This window comes from Loxodonta africana, chromosome 12 (assembly GCF_030014295.1).
Source record: "Loxodonta africana isolate mLoxAfr1 chromosome 12, mLoxAfr1.hap2, whole genome shotgun sequence".
NCBI lineage: Eukaryota > Metazoa > Chordata > Mammalia > Proboscidea > Elephantidae > Loxodonta > Loxodonta africana.
Window position 1 is genome coordinate 63853623 of NC_087353.1, and position 16196 is coordinate 63869818.

A 16196-nucleotide genomic window follows, 5' to 3' on the forward strand; every position below is an offset into this window, starting at 1 on the left:
AAAATGCTATGGATCACAACAGAACACTGCCCTATATAGTGCTGGAAGATGAGCCCTCCCAGATTGGAAGGTGCTCAAAATACATAACGGCCATAATAATAAGCTTGAGCATACTAATGATCATACTAATGACCAGAAATATATAAGACCTTTTATATAACTATTTCATTCAACTTATGATAAATCTATGGAGTGCAATTACTAATCATTTTTAATAACTAGGAAAGTGAGGTTCAGAGAGGCAAAATAGCTTACTCAAGGTCACACAGCTGCTAAGTAGTACAGCAGAGACTAGAACCCAGTTCTATGTGACCTCAAGGAAAGCTAGTTCCTTTACACCATCTTGCTGTGTGAACTTAAGCAAGTTGCTTAACCTCTCTGGTCCTTTCTTTCTTCTCTGTAACTGAGATGATTACAGTACGTACCTCCAGTGGCTTCCTGAAGGTCCAATGATAATGCATATTAAGGCACTATATAAATGTCAGTTATTATTGCATTCAACATCCACAAACAGGTAGGGAAGGAAGAATAAATTCTTTTGTTGGGCTGTTTAAGACAGACGAGGGCTCTTATTATCCCTGAAAGAGTTATCACAGCTGGAGAAACAGCAATACAATTCCTGCAATAAAAGGGAGGGGGACTGGAGGAGAGAATCAAAAGGCAACTCGTTCCTTTCCAACCCAGCCTATTTTTATTTTTACTGAAATACAATTTCAGATTGGATTGCTTCTTCTTCAGCTGAGGTATGAACGTTTATAGCCCAGCTGTTCAGCACAAGAGCAAAGTAGTTAAACATAGCTTTGTACCCTGGCCCTCCGCCAGCGCCCAGTGGAAGACTCAGCAGGGCCAAGCTCATGGGAGCACTGTCTCCCCCCAAGGACTTTCCTGGGGCTGTTTCTGCATTTCACCATAGGCCCCCCTTTCTCTGTACTGGTGCTGGCTACTTGACAAGGGATGTGACCATGTCGTTCAACTCTGTCTACTGTCACCTCTTACAATGGTCAACTGAGTAGCAGTGAGCATGAATTTTCTAACTGTGGTGTTGGCAAAGAATATTGAATATATACCATGGATTGCCAGAAGAACAAACAAATCGGCCTTAGAAGAAATACAAACAGGATGTTCCCTGGCAATGAGGATGGAGGGACTTTGGTTTGCTTACTTTGGACGCATACATCATCAGGAAAAACCAATCTCCAGAAAAGGACATCATGTTTGGTAAAGAAGAGGGTCAAAAAAACGAAGGAAACCCTCCACGAGATGGGCTGACACAACAACCACAACAATGAACTCAAACACGCCAACAACATGAAGACGGCACAGGACTGGACTACGTGGCTTCCGCTGGACGCAAGGTCGCCATAAGTCAGAGCCAACTCAAACGCAGCTGACAACACGACTATGACGACAACAATAAAAACAACAACAACAGGCATGAAATTCTGATTGGCCCCAAATGATGGCGATTTTGCCCCAGGCCCAGCCCCCCTCTTGGCTCAGTTGCTCTGTTAGCTGAGAATTGCTTCTGAATGAGTTACCCCCATGATGGAATAGGGCACAATGCTCGAAAACAGTCTCTGTTTGCAATAAGGGAGGGAAAGGGAGCGATTAAAAAACACTTAGGGAACAGAGAGAAAGAAGGCAGGGTCACTGCCCTCAGAGATCTTCAGCTTCCAAGAAGATAGATGAGGATGAGTAAAAATAACAGCTAACATTTCCAGAGTGCTTAGTATGTGCCAGGTGCTAAGGATGTTAGGTATTTTACCACACTTAATCCTCACAGCAATTCCATGATCAAGGTCCTATTATTATCCTCCATTTTCCCGATGAGGAAACTGAGGCTAACTTGGCCAAGATCACACAGTTAGCGAGTGGTGGAACCAAGATGTTGGACTTCAATGGTGTGCTCTTAACCACTACACTACAGCACCTCTGAGATGATTACAATACCAAAAATCAGTTGCCGTCAAGTCGGTTCTAACTCATGGTGATGTGTTTCAGAGTAGAACTGTGCTCCAAAGGGTTTTCAGTGACTGGTTTTTCAGGCTTTTCTCCCAAGGTACCTCTGGGTGGACTCGAACTTCCAACCTCTCAGTAACCCAGCGCATTAACACCATTTGCACCACCCAGGGGACTCTGATTACAATGCAGTGTAGGCTTCACAGAGGGGGCGTTCTGAAGATTGTTAATGGACAAAGGTCCCACAGGTAGAGATGACCACGCGTGCAAAGGGAAATGACAAACAGCTCATTCTGGTTGGAGTAAAACAAGGCATGGGAGGAATGAGAGCCTGGAGAGTGAGGAAGAGATGCCAGTGAGAAGGTCGGTTCCAAAGGGCCTAGAAAGGGCCCTGAACGCTGAGTCAGAACCTGGGGTGCTGATCTAGTAAAATGGAGGCTCACTGCCAATTCGGAAAGGGAGTGCCATGATCATGTCAGAGTTGGCTCAACAACTGGTTTTGTTTTTTTCTCACCAGAAGAAAGAGAAATAGTTGGTGGGCAGGCAAAAAATAGTAGAAGTGAGCTACAATCTTTTGCAATACAAATGTTAAAATCATATCAATCTTTCAAACTCTTTGGTCTTTGAGCTGAGTTATTTAGACAATTCCCCCGAGAGGAGAGCTCTCGGGATAGCAGGTATGTGGTCAGTGGTGCTCTTCTCTGTAAGCCCTGTTTTTAACCCCATCTCCTTGTCACTCAGCCCCACCAAAACCCACTGGATCAGCTAAAACACCAAGTTTTGATTTTGTAAGCCTGAGGCCTCTGTTTCTGGCTTCTCATGACTTTGCCCTCACATTAGCATTCATGAACTCAAACTGTCACAGAGTCTCGGGTAATTAGAGGCGATAAACTAATACTAATTAGCACTCTGGCTGTACCAGGGGGCTGCCACAGGCACAGACCCAAGCCCAGTGCTTGTGCTTCCAGGATTCCCTGAATCCTGCATCTAAGACCCCTTTATGGAGCTTCTCAGGCAAAAAAGAGCATCGTGGGTAAAGGCATAAAGCCCTTTCGGTATGACAGACTTCAACCCAAATCCCAGCTCTGTCACTATGACTGCTGTGTCCACAGACAAGGTTACTTAACCTCAATGAGTCTCAGTTTTCTCACTCATAAAATGGAAATAATAATAATCTTTTCTTTAACAGGCTTTCATGATGTGAATTAAAAAATGAAGGCAATATGTACAGTATTGGGCACACGAAGTGTTGAATTAATGAGCTTTTGTGAGTACGATTTTTTATAATACATGTTGTGTGCTTTGGAGTCAATTCTGACTCAGAGCGACCCTATAAGACAGAGTACAACTGCCCCACAGGGTTTCCTAGGCTGAAATCTTTACAGGAGCAGATGACCAGGTCTTTTTTCCTGTGGAGCGGCACGTGGGTTCTAACTGCCAACATTTTGGTTAGCAGGTAAGTGCTTTACTACTGCACCACCAGGGCTCCTGGGTAAGACATAAGGGAGAAAATAAAAGGAGGTCAGATATGAGACCTCGGATATAAATTCCTGTCTTCTCCAGCCATCCCCATTACCACACTGGGCTCTGAACATCCACACCGCATGCGCAGACCACTGCAATTCCAGAGCAGGGTGGGTCCTAAACCTCATCTTTTCTGAGTGTTGTCTAATGAAGAGGAGAGCACACACGGGGAGATGCCATGGGACAATGGAGGCAGATGCATCTGGAAGCAGCAAAGGAATGCCAAGGATCGCCAGCAAACACTAGACGCCAGGACAGAGGCCCGAAGAAGGAAAAACCCTGATGTTACGGATTGAGCTGCATTCCCCATAAATGTGTCAGCTTGGCTAGGTCATGATGCCCAGTATTGTGTGACTGTCCACGATTTTGTCATCTGATGTGATTTTCTTATATGTTGTAAATCCTACCTCTATGATGGTAATGAGGTAGGATTAGAGGCAGTTATGTCAATGAGGCAGGACTCAATCTACAAGATTAGATTGTATCTTGAGGTAATCTCTTTTGAGATATAAAAGAGAGAAGCGAGCAGAGACAGGGGACCTCATACCGCCAAGAAAGTAGTGCCAGGGCAGAGCATGTCCTTTGGACCCGGGGTCCCTGATCTGAGAAGCTCCTAGACGAGGGGAAGATTGATGACAAGGACCTTCCCCCACACCTGACAGAGACAGAAAGCCTTTGCCTAGAGCTGGCCCCCTGAATTCAGACTTCTAGCCTCCTAGACTGTGAAAGAATAAACTTCTGTTTGTTAAAGTCATCCACTTGTGGTATTTCTATCTTATGGAAAGCCCCATAGGGCTTCCGAGGAGCGCCTGGCAGACTTGAACTGCCGACCATTTGGTTAGCAGCCATAGCACTTAGCCGCTACGCCACCAGGGTTTCTACTATATATTATATATTTTAAATATATAAACATATTATATATTTCTATTTCTATTATAAAAAAAAAAAGGCAGCACTAAATAACTAAAGACACCTGATTTGGACTTTTAGCCTCCAGAAATGTGAGAAAATAACTTTCCGTTCTGTAAAGCCACCTACCCTGTAGTATTTTGTTATGGTAGCACTAGGAGACGAAGACGACTTCCACGAGCTTGAAGAGGAGACCCACACACTGGTGCTCATCAAGTGAGTTCCATTAACACAAACTTCAATTCACCTTAAGGCGGAACACGTCTCGTTGTTGTTGCTGTTGTTGTGCGCAGTCCAGTCAATTCCAACTCACAGCAACCCTGTGGGATTGCTCCATACCGTTTTCTGGGCTGTAATCTTTACGGAAGCAGATCACCAGGTCTTTCTTCCTCAGAGTCATTGGGCGTGTTCAAATCGTCAACCTTTTGGTTAGCAGCTGAGCGCTTAACCGTTTGTGCTAGCAGGGCTCCTAAAACAGAACAGATGTGCCCTTTACACTGACTTGGATGGGGACTGTTGTGTGATGGCAGGTGGACTGAAACTCATGGTGAGGCTGGTGGTACAGTGGTTAAGTGCTCGGTTGCTAACCCGAAGATTGGTGGTTTGAACCCATCAGCTGCTCTGAGGGAGAAAGATATGACAGTCTGCTTCCATAAAGAATTATAACTTTGGAAACCCTACGGGGCAGTTCTCTGTCCAAAGGCTCTCTATGAATATGAGTTGGAATATGTGTTAGTCATCGTCCTATCCATGACAGCACCAGTTACAGTGCCTAGCACATGTTGCTGTTGTTGGTTGCCATGGACTCACGGCAACAGCATGTATAGCCCGGTCTTGTGCCATCTCCATGATATGTTTGAGTCCATTGTTGTGGCTGCACATAGTTAGAAAGTCTTATTTCAAAAATAGAACAGTTCCAATGCAAAATAAGAAGACATGATCCTCTTTATAATTTGAGATCAAAATTTCCATCTACCCTCAAATATTTGCCTTCTTAGCCTGTCACCAAAGAGCCCTGGTGGCACAGTGGTTAAGTGCTTGGCTGCTAACCATAAGGTCGGTGATTCAAACCCACCAGTGGCTCTGTGGGAGGAAAGATCTGGCAATCTGCTCCTGTAAAGATTACAGTCTTGGAAACTCCATGGGGCAGTTCTACCCCAAGCTATAGGGTTGCTTTGACTTGAGGGCAATGGGTTTAGTTTTGGTTTGGGTAGCCTGCCACCAAGCCTTGTATTTCCACCATAAGCAGGATACATTTTGGTCTTTAGAGGTTCCTTTGTAACAGCCCAAAGCATTGGGTTGCCCAGAAAGGATAAGATATCTGCTAATGGAGCATTTATTCATTTTGCCCTCTGCCATTGCTGCTGTTGACTAGAGCCAGCCTGGCCGAGTTCAGTGCTAGCCTTTATGCTTGAAGCTGAGGATAGGGTCTAACGGAGATGACCTGTGAGCCCAATCCTCAAAAACCTCATCACTTAGAACCTAGCAGGAAGAGGGCCTGCAGAATGGCACAGAAGACTGATAAATTTTGAAGGAAGAAATAACAATAGCCAATAAGTACACAGTGCTTTCTGGGTGCCTGGCTGAGCAACACAGATTTGTGTGATTTAATCTTCACAGAAGCCCTATTGTTGTTGTTGTTGCTAGTTGCTGTCCAGTTGATTGTGACTCATGGCGACCCCACATGCACAGAGTAGAACTGCTCCACAGGGTTTTTAAGGCGATAATCTTTTGGAAGGAGATTTCCAGGACTGTCTTCTGAGGCACCTCTGGGTGAGTTTGAACCACTTACCTTTCAGCTAGTAGCTGAATGATTAACTATTTGCACCACCCAGGGACTCCTCATAGCAGCCCGAGGAGGATAGAAACTAGAATCGCCTTTTACAATGAAAAAAACAAGTTGCGTCCAGCCGGCTGTGACTCACGGCCACTCCCACGTGAGTCAGAGCAGAACTGTGCTCTGCAGGGTTTTCAGTGGCTGATTTTTTGGAAGTAGATCACCAGGACGTTCTTCTGAGGTGCCTCTGGGTGAACTCGAACTTCCAGTCTTTCAGTTAGCAGCCAAGTGTGTTAAACTTTTGCACCACCCAAGGTCAGCAAATTGAAAAGCTATCACAGAACTAGCCCTTGTAGAAATATTAGGATACTATCCAGGCTTAAATGATATGGCGTAACAGGACAGATAAAACGACAGCATCAGAATTTTCCAGAACCTGGTTCTGTTAGTGATCCTGCCTTTATATTTACTATCATACTATATTCGCAGCGTGACCTTGGGAAGCTTGCTTAACTTCTCTGTGCCTGAGTCCTCATTGTAAATATGGGACTGTGACTACTTCTCCCAAGGGGTTTGCCACAGGGCATGTCCCAGCCTCACTCTCTCGTTTTCCTTCTCCTCAGAGTGGGAGGAGCAGAAGCAAAAGAACACAGATGCTGATCAATCTCCCTGCTAAAAACTAAGACAACTTTGGAAGAATGAAAAATAATTAAAAAAAATTTATTTTTAGACAAATTTCAAGTATATTAAATATACATATATTTTCCAAGCCAACCAACAGCACTGATTACAGCTGGCAACGGAAAACAGAAAATTTGGTCAAATACAAGCTTTTCAACTCTATTAAATACCCATACGTGCATTTTTATGCGGAGAAATACAGTCCAGCATCTTGATACTAATACGAGAACAGGGCTGGGCTCCAGGAACTTGGGGTGCTGGGACCCCACATTTGCAAACTGCATAAAGTTAGCACAGCAATGAGGCATTCTTCTCGCCTGCAGCGACGTACAGATATGATCACAGCAATTGTTTGGGAACTTGGCTGCGAGGAGCAGTGGAAATAATTCTTTGGAAATGAAGAGAATCAGCAAAACATGAGGGAAAACAATTGGCAAAAGAAAAGAGCAAACAGAACAAGAGAAAAGAGGGTCGGGGGGTGGGCCGCTTTTCTCTGCCTCACGCGGCTTTGGTGGCTTGCAGTAAATGAGTTTCTAATGATGTTTCTAAAGGCAGTTCTTATTTAGCAGATCTGACGCAAGTCCTGCTGCTTCTTGGGTTGTGTCCTGGGGAACCAAATGAAAGCAAGAGGGAGAAGTCTTGAACCCGAGGTTGCTAGTGTTTCTGACCCCCTGCGAAGGGCCCCAGCCCAACACTCCTCCCTTCCTCTCTCCCTAAATGGAATATTCAATGAGCCCCTATTATTTGCCAGTGATTCCTACCTTCAAGGATTGCAGTTCTGTGTGGGAGGTGGGAGAGAGATGCAAACAGACGGTGATGATGCTGTGCTGATAACTGCTTCATTGAGTGTCTATTGTGTGCCAGGCATGATGCTTTTTGAATGAATGAATAAATGGGTGAAGCACAAGATACTCTGTGGGCCCAGAAATAGTGTATCCTCATCTTTAAGGAAGAGGGGAAGAGAAAAGGCTTCTTGGAGGGGGTAATGCTTGAACTGAGTCTTGAATAAGCAGTAGTACCCAGGGAACAAGCACCCATCTGTCCTATGATCGTACTGTGGTAGCTTGCATGTTGCTGTGATGCTGGAAGCTACGCCACTGGTATTTCAAATCCCTGCAGTGTCACCCACAGTGGACAGGTTTCAGCAGAGCTTCCAGACTAAGACAGACTAGGAAGAAAGGCCTGGCAATCTGCTTCTGAAAATTAGCCAGTAAAAACCCTACGGATCACAACAGAACACTGTCCTATGTAGTGCTGGAAGATGACTGCCCCCAACCCCAGGTTGGAAGGCACTCTGAATATACAGTGGCTGCAGCAATGGACTAGAGCAGACCAACAGTCATGGAGGTGGCACAGAACTGGGCATTGTTTCATTCTGTTGTACACGAGGTTACCATGAGTCAGCTGACTTGATGGCAACTAACAACAAGAGCAGCAACCCAGGGAAAGAGGATGCAAAGGGGCATTCGAGACAGAAGTGAAGGCGTAAACAGATGTGCAGAGGACTGTGAGAAAGCACGTTCCAATCTAGGGACTTCCCAGTCGTTGGATTTGGGTGGAGAGTTTCAGAGCCACATGGGGGGAGATGATGACAACTAACCCTTATTAAGTGCTTACTGTGTCAGCCCATGGTTTTCAACCTCTCTCCCTTGGGGACATTTGGCAATATCTGGAGACACTTTTGGTTGTCATAACTAGGTGGTGTTACTGTCATTTAGGGGGGTACAGGTCAGGGATGCTTCTAAATAGCCTATAGTACACAAGACAACCTTCCCCCCAAATGCCAGTAGTGCTGAGGTTGAGAAACGCTGCTGTGGGTGACCCTGTGCTGATTATTTCATAGACTATAAACCATCTCATCTTCATCAGAACCCTATGAGATAGTGGTTTTATCCCCATTTCTCAGACAAGAAAAATGAGACTCAGAAAGTTTAAGTCACTTGTCTAAAGTCACACAGCTATTAAGAGGCACAGAGTAGACTGGAACCCAGGTTGCCATGATTCAGGAGTCCCTGAGTGGTGGAAATGGTTAACATGCTCAGCTGCTAACAGAAAGGTTGGAGGTTCGAGTCCACTCAGGGGCATCTTGGATGAAAGGCCTGGCAATCCACTTCCAAAAAGTCAGCCACTGAAAACCCCATGGAGCACAGTTTTACTTTGACACGCATTTGGTTGCCGTGAGTCAGAACCAACTCTACTGGAGGGCTACTGGTTTGGTTTTGGTTTTTTTTTGCCATGTTCCAGTTCCCTGCTAATGCCTACTGCAGGAGAAAAAAACCCACTGGCCATAGTATCAAGGTCTTTGGGTGCCATGTTACTGAATTTGGGCTTAAACCTGTTCTCCAGCACCTGAATATTTTTTTACGCATAGAACCAAGCCTTGGTGCCAAATGAAATTCCCATCTGTAAGCTTAGAGAGCGAGTAAAGACATCCCAAAGACTCTTTCAACGCATGCATCAAATCACAGCCTCCCGCATCACGTTAGGCAAGCTATGGCCTCCTACTAAATACAAGGGCAAGAGCTCTCATCATTCAGAAAGAGCCTTAACATATAATTAATGGCAGTCTCCCCACGCGGCTTCGGGTTTTCGCTGCCCTGAGGTAGGAATACTGAGCCCTAGCACGGTCCTGCTATTCTGAGGCTTCCTTGAAACGCTAATCACGTGCACAGTGATTTCTCTGCAGCTCCTTGTGGAGGTGTGGTGTTCTCCAAGCATGCTTGTCGGGTCTGATTTTCCTCCTAATGAAGTCACAGCGGCCAGCTTTCCCCAAGCTGAGTGGGCCACCGCAGCATGGAGAGAATGAAGCTGCGTCCGACTTCACAGCAGCAGAGCAGAGCTCTGGGGGGCTGCAAGCAGACACGGGAGAACAGGAGCCGAAGACCGTGATTAGCACCGCAGCATCGACGGGATGCCTGCTACAGAGCAGGCCCTTCATGCACCAGTATCCTAGTCTTCACAACAATCAGTAAGGCAGGAATTAACAGTCCCATTTTACAGATAAGGAAACTGATGCTCAAAGAATGAAAGTTGTTAGCTGGAGCTGGGATGCAAACCCGGGCACTTAAGCACAGGGTGGGATTAAATAACAACTTGTGCGTGGGTTTATTTAATGGCTTTGGAGCCCCGATGGCCCAACGGTTAAGCATTTGGCTGCTGGCTAAAAGTTTGAACCCAGCTAGCAGCTCAGCGGAAGAAAGACCTGGCAATCTGCTCTCATAACGGTTCCCACTATTGTCAAGTCAGCTCCGACTCACAGAAACCCTATAAGACAGAGTAGAACTGCCCCACAGGGTTTACAAGGAGCGCCTGGTGGATTCGAACTGCCGACCTTTTGGTTAGCAACCAAGCTCTTAACCACTGTGCCGCCAGGGTTTCCCTATATGACAGAGTAGGCTATAAATCTTTACAGAAGCAGACTGCCACATCTTTCTCCCGCGGAGCAGCCGATGGGTGCAAACAGACAACCTTTTGATTACCAGCCAAGCACTTTAACCACTGTGCCACCAGGGCTCCTCCCATAAAGATTACAGTCAAGAAAACCTTATGGGGAAGTTTTATTCTTTCACAGAGGGTCGCTATGAGTCAGAATCAGCTCAATGTCACCCAAGAACAACAAGGAGAGCAGAAACCATGTCTGGTTTTGTTCATCATTGTACTTTGTACCTGGCACAGTACCCATGCTGAATAAGGATTAAAATCAGCCACACTAACAGACTTCTCACAGACAAATGGCACCCACAGGGAAGCTCTCAACTCTGATTTCATTCTTTTGTTTCTAAACAACTGTAGCTGGTGATAGCTCTGAAACCTTGGTGGGTGGCATAGTGGTTAAGTGCTACGGCTGCCAACCGAAAGGTCAGCAGTTCAAATCCGCTAGGCGCTCCTTGGAAACTCTGTGGGGCAGTTCTACTCTGTCCTATAGGGTCACTATGAGTCAGAATTGACTTGATGGCACTGAGTTTGGTTTTTTTTTTTTTGGGTGATAGCTTACAGGGAGTCCCTGTATTTGCAATGCTTTAATAAGAACACAGGCCCCGGGGGAGTCCGCTTGGAGTTTTAATTCTGATTCTGCCCATTCCCTGGCTGTGTTTCTCTGGGCAAGTGAATTCATCTCTCTGAGCCTCCATCAGGCAGCTGTAAAGTGAGGATGCTAATACCCACTATTGCTTTGAGATTAAATGAGTCAAGAGCAGAGGAAAACCTTTTTCTGAACTCATAGTACATGCATGAGATGGTATCTCATTCACTAATCATGGTTTTTTGTTTTTTAATTATTTTGCTCTTCCTAACCTCACCACTAACTGAAGTTTTATTTTCTCTTTTATAGTTGCAGAAAGTGAGGCTCAGAGACTTATAGCAACTTGCCTGGAGATGCACAGCTGGAAGGTGGAACAGCCGGGATTTGAACACAGAGCAGTTGGACTCCAAGTCTGTCTCTTTCTGGTCTATTACCAGGGCTTCAAAAGCTGGGATTTTTATTCCAAATTGGCAGGTTTCTTGGAGGGGCATGGGGAAAATATTTCAAATGGGTGGGAAGTCGAAGAGGAGAAATGTGTCTTTTGAAAGTAAACACCTATAGCTCTGGGTTTGGAGAAAGTTGATTCTGCTCTAGGTCTGCTCTGTCTGGGGCCTTACTCCCTTGAGGTGGTGAGTACAACACACTGACACCGTTATCTGGTTGGAAAAGACCATGGAGCGATAACAACAAAAAAAGGGAGAGTTGAGATGAAAACAAGTACATCTTTCCTGGAATGAAACACTAGTATGCAACCAGTGAAAACTGAGGCTGAGGGTTGAAATGGCTGATCTATAGGAGTTTGTGTCTTGGTGGTTCGAACCCATCCAGAGGTGTCTTGGAAGACAGGCCTGGTGATCTGCTTCTGAAAGGTCACAGCCTTGAAAACCCTATGGAACAGTTGTACTCTGCACACACGGGGTCTCCATGAGTCAGAAAAGACTCAATGGTAACTAACAACAACAAAAAATTATATTAATAAAGTTGTTTTTAAAAATGATTGGTCCGTGACCCCCAGCTAGTGAGGGATAAGCACTGGAACCCGAGCAGTCTGACCCCAGACCCAACTCATTTACCCAACTTGCAATACAGCCTTACTCCAGTCTAGCCTGAGGGCAAATCTCAAACTCACTAGGTCACAGAACCTTTTTCTTATGGAGCCCAGGAACCCCAATTGGGAAAGGCCAAGAATGACCAACTCCCAGCCCCAGCAGATAAAGACATAGTAGCTCTCAGGACAGAGTCAGTCACCAAGGTGAGGGAGACCTGCATCTGATAACATCTCAAGTGTAATTAAATTTGCAACATGTCCAAAGCCTCTGGTAGACCTGTCACTTGGCTCCCCCAGCCTGGCTGGCCATTCATCTGGAACAAACTTTATAGGACTGGGCAGCCAACCAATTAATTGTTGCATCAATAAAATCCAGGTTTGGCCATCTTATGATGAATTACATTGTTTAAAAGAACTTAACAGCTGCATTAGAGAAAGAAAACAAGGGGAATCAATAAGGGAGAATTTTCTCAGCTGCAGAGTCAACATTCCTCACGGGCGAGAGGTGAGTGGCAAAAGGAGCGCTTATTCGAAGAGCAGAGATGACATTCGCCACAGGAAGGGCCATACTTAGTTATGGGCAAGATTTTAAAACCAGAAAAGCAGCATACCACAGCCCCAGAAGCCAGAGAATGCGGCTGCTACATAGCTCAGACTTTGAAGTCTGCTACACCTGTGTTCAAATACCAGCTGTTCCACTTCCAAGTCATGGATTTGGGCAAGCTATTGAAGGACCAATATCTTAGTGTTGTTAAACCAAAACCAAACTCATTGCCATTCAGATCGATTTCAACTCTTACTGACCCTATAAAAAAAAAAATATAGGACAGAGTAAAACTGCTTTATAGGGTTTCCAACGAGCAGCTGGTGGCTTTGAACTGCTGACCTTTCTGGTTAGCAGCCCAGGCACTTAAACACCGCGCCACCAGGACTCAGAAACAACGGGCTCGTTCGGGATTTGAACCCGGGACCTCTTTCACCCTACGCAAGAATCGTATCCCTAGACCAACGAGCCACACAGATTAGTGTTGTTAGGGGTTTTAAACTAGATAAAATGGTGACCGTTGCTTAGCACAGTGCTTGTTAAGGAGGTGTTCAATAAATGTTTGCTATTATGTAACAGTTTTCTCTTGATAAAGTGTTTCTAGAAGCAAAAGCGTCATCATCTCTTTCAGGACAGGGGACCTTCCTTGTTGTTAGTTGCCAGTTTGTCTTTTGTGGATTGGGTTTTTAGTGTCTAATACCTCTTTACCTAATTCTAGGGCATGAGTGTTTTTTCTCTAAAAATTTTATAGCTTTGCTTTTTACACTTCTGTATAAGGTGTGAGTTTTAGGTCAAGGAATTTTATTTATTTATTTTTGCATATGGACCCTCAACTGCTCTAAAGCTATTGCTTGAAAGACTATCTTTCTCCATGGAATTGCCTTTGCCTCTTTCCAAAAATAAATTGGCCATCTTTGTGTGAGTCTATGGTAGGAGATATCAGAAAGGAAAAATGGTAAACTTATGGTTGAGTCTGTGATACTTCAAGTTGTGGTAATTCCCTCCAATCTTCTTGCTACTATTTACTTTTCAGAGCTCTCAAGTAGCTGATCCATCCATTATGTCCAAGCTTTATAGCTGTACTCAGTGGAAGAGACAGGGTGACGTGTACTCACTCCACCTTACTCAGACTTGGAACCATCTGGATAGAGTTTTTAAAGCATGTTGTTGTTTTAGCTGCCGTTGAGTTGGCCCTGACTCAGCCAGCTCATGCACAATGGAACAAAAAGCTGCCATCCCCACGATCAGTTGTGGACTGAACTGTTGTAGTCCATAGGGTTTTCACTGGCTGATTTTTGGAAGTAGATTCCCAGGCCTTTCTTCCTAGTCTGTCTTAGCCTGGAAGCTTTGCTGAAACCTGTTCAGGGGCATAGCAACATGCAATCTACCACGGACAGACAGGTGGCAGCTGCACACAAAATACCTTGCCTGGGAGGTGAACCCAGGTCTCCAGCAAGGAAGTCGAGAATTCTACCACTAAACCACCAATGCCTCATTTTTAAAACATGGCTGTATCCTCATAGACTAGGAGTAGTAAAGGACTTATTTATTAAAGTCAGAGCAAATCAAGTTTGAAACCTGATTCTTACCTTATAGGGTAAGCCCCAAGAACCTGTGGAACAAGTATCATCTCCTTTCATGAGGGCTTAAATTAATTAAATAAATTCCCCAGGAGTACACAGCTGGTAATTAGCAGAGGCAGGATTTGAACCCAGTTTGGCTAGATCAGGGAGACCTGGTGGCCCAGTGGTTATAGTGTTCTGCTGCTAACTGCAAGGTTGACAGTTTGGACCCACCAGCCACTCTGTGGGAGAAAGGTGTAGCAGTGCTCCAGTAAAGATTACAGCCTTGGAAGCCCTATGGGACAGTTACACTCTGCCCTGTAGCGTGGCTATGAGTTGATATCAACTTGACGGCAGTGGATTTGGTTTGGTTGCGCTGGATCTAAGGCCCATTCTTCCTCCAATATCATGTGCTGATTGAGTATAATCATTTTATTAACTGCAAACCTAAAGTGCATGCTTTCCTTTGTCAGATAATAGTGATTGATGGCAGCCCTAAATGTTGGAATTGGATCATCAAGTCCCCAATACGATTTTGTTCAATAAAACAATAACAACCTAAGACAATTCATTGCTTTCTAAGCCTTTGTTCCTTCACGGTGATTTGTGAAGGGGACAGCCACCTTCTCTGGCTTGCAGCCTTGTCCCGTGAAACAATAGCTGCCTTAGAAGCCTGGTCCTTTGCTCCAATTTTTCAGATAACCATTTTGGAAGTGACAGAGCTGAGGCTACTCATGTCAAATGCAGGTAACACATTCAAGAAAAACAATCCATTCTGTACTTGTGAGAATGAAGGACTTGTAGCTAGCAGCTGAGGCCCAGAGAGGGATCTGGTAATTACTAAAGCTTTATCCCAGGAAGACATCTGCTCAATAGTTGGTTAGAGCCAGGGCTTTGAACCGGTTCATAATGTTCAGTAATTACCATAGTGAACAAAGGCTGTGTACACGTTGCATAGCAATCAAATCCGTTGCCCGTGGTATCTTGACCCACCTGAAGAGGAAAAAAGCCACTGTGACCTGCTCAAAGATGGCAGCTGACTGTGCCACTTTGAATGTATGTTGCCCTCCAAAGTCCTGCCACCATTCAGGAGCCTGATGTGGGAGACTTGATTATTGTCTGGACTCTGGAGAGCAGGGGAGTCCTGATGGCACAGTGGTTAAAGCTATTGACTGCTAACTGAAAGGCTGGCAGTTTGAAACCACCAGCAGCTCCACAGGAGAAAGATATGGCAGTCTGCTTCCATAGAGGTTTACAGCCTTGGAAACCCTGTGGGGTCACTATGAGTCGGAATAGACTCAATGGCAGTAGGTTTGATTTTCGATAGGTAGAGAGCAACACACATTCCAAGCGACGTGGTCGGCCACCATCTTTGAGTGGGGCACAGCTGTTTGTTTCTTCCTCGTGTCAGGATACCACGTTCAATGTGTATGTGGCCCTTGCTCACTACAGCAATTACTGAATGTTTTGAACAGTTCAAAGCCCTGGTTAGAGCTTAAGGGCCTGATAAGTATTGGTCATTTCTAGAAGAATAAGTGTAAACTCACACAAGCATCTTCCTGACCCCCCAGGATATCTCAGTCAGTTGATTCCTTTTCATGTGATATTGAGAAAGTCCCTGGGTGGTGCAAATGGTTAATATGCTCAGTTGCTAAAGGAAAGGTTGGCGATTCGAGACTGCCTAGAGGTGCCTGGGAAGAAAGGCCTAGTGATTTACTGCCAAAAAATCAGCCATTGAGAACCCTACAGAGCACAGTTCTGTTCTGAAACACACGGAGTCACCAAGAGTCAGAATCAGCTCGATGGCAATTGGTCAGGCAATGTGTGTAAGATTCCTCCCAGTTCTAAATATTCTCCAATTAAGGATCATGGTGCTCCTGAAATCCCGTATTGTAGAAAGTTATCTCCATACCTGGCTCTTACAGGAGGAAGTTTTAGGAAAAATACAAGAAAGGAACGCTCCACAAACTTACTGCTTGAAGAACATGGGCTCTGGGGCCGACTGCCAAGGCCAAATCCCAGATTATTGAACAACCTTGATAAGTATTTAACCCTCACTGACTGACAGGTAGAATGGGCACCATAAAAATACCTTAGAGAGTTGTATGAAGAATGTGGTAGGCAGAATTCTAATATGGCCCCATGATTCCCACCCCCTGGAACCCATGTTT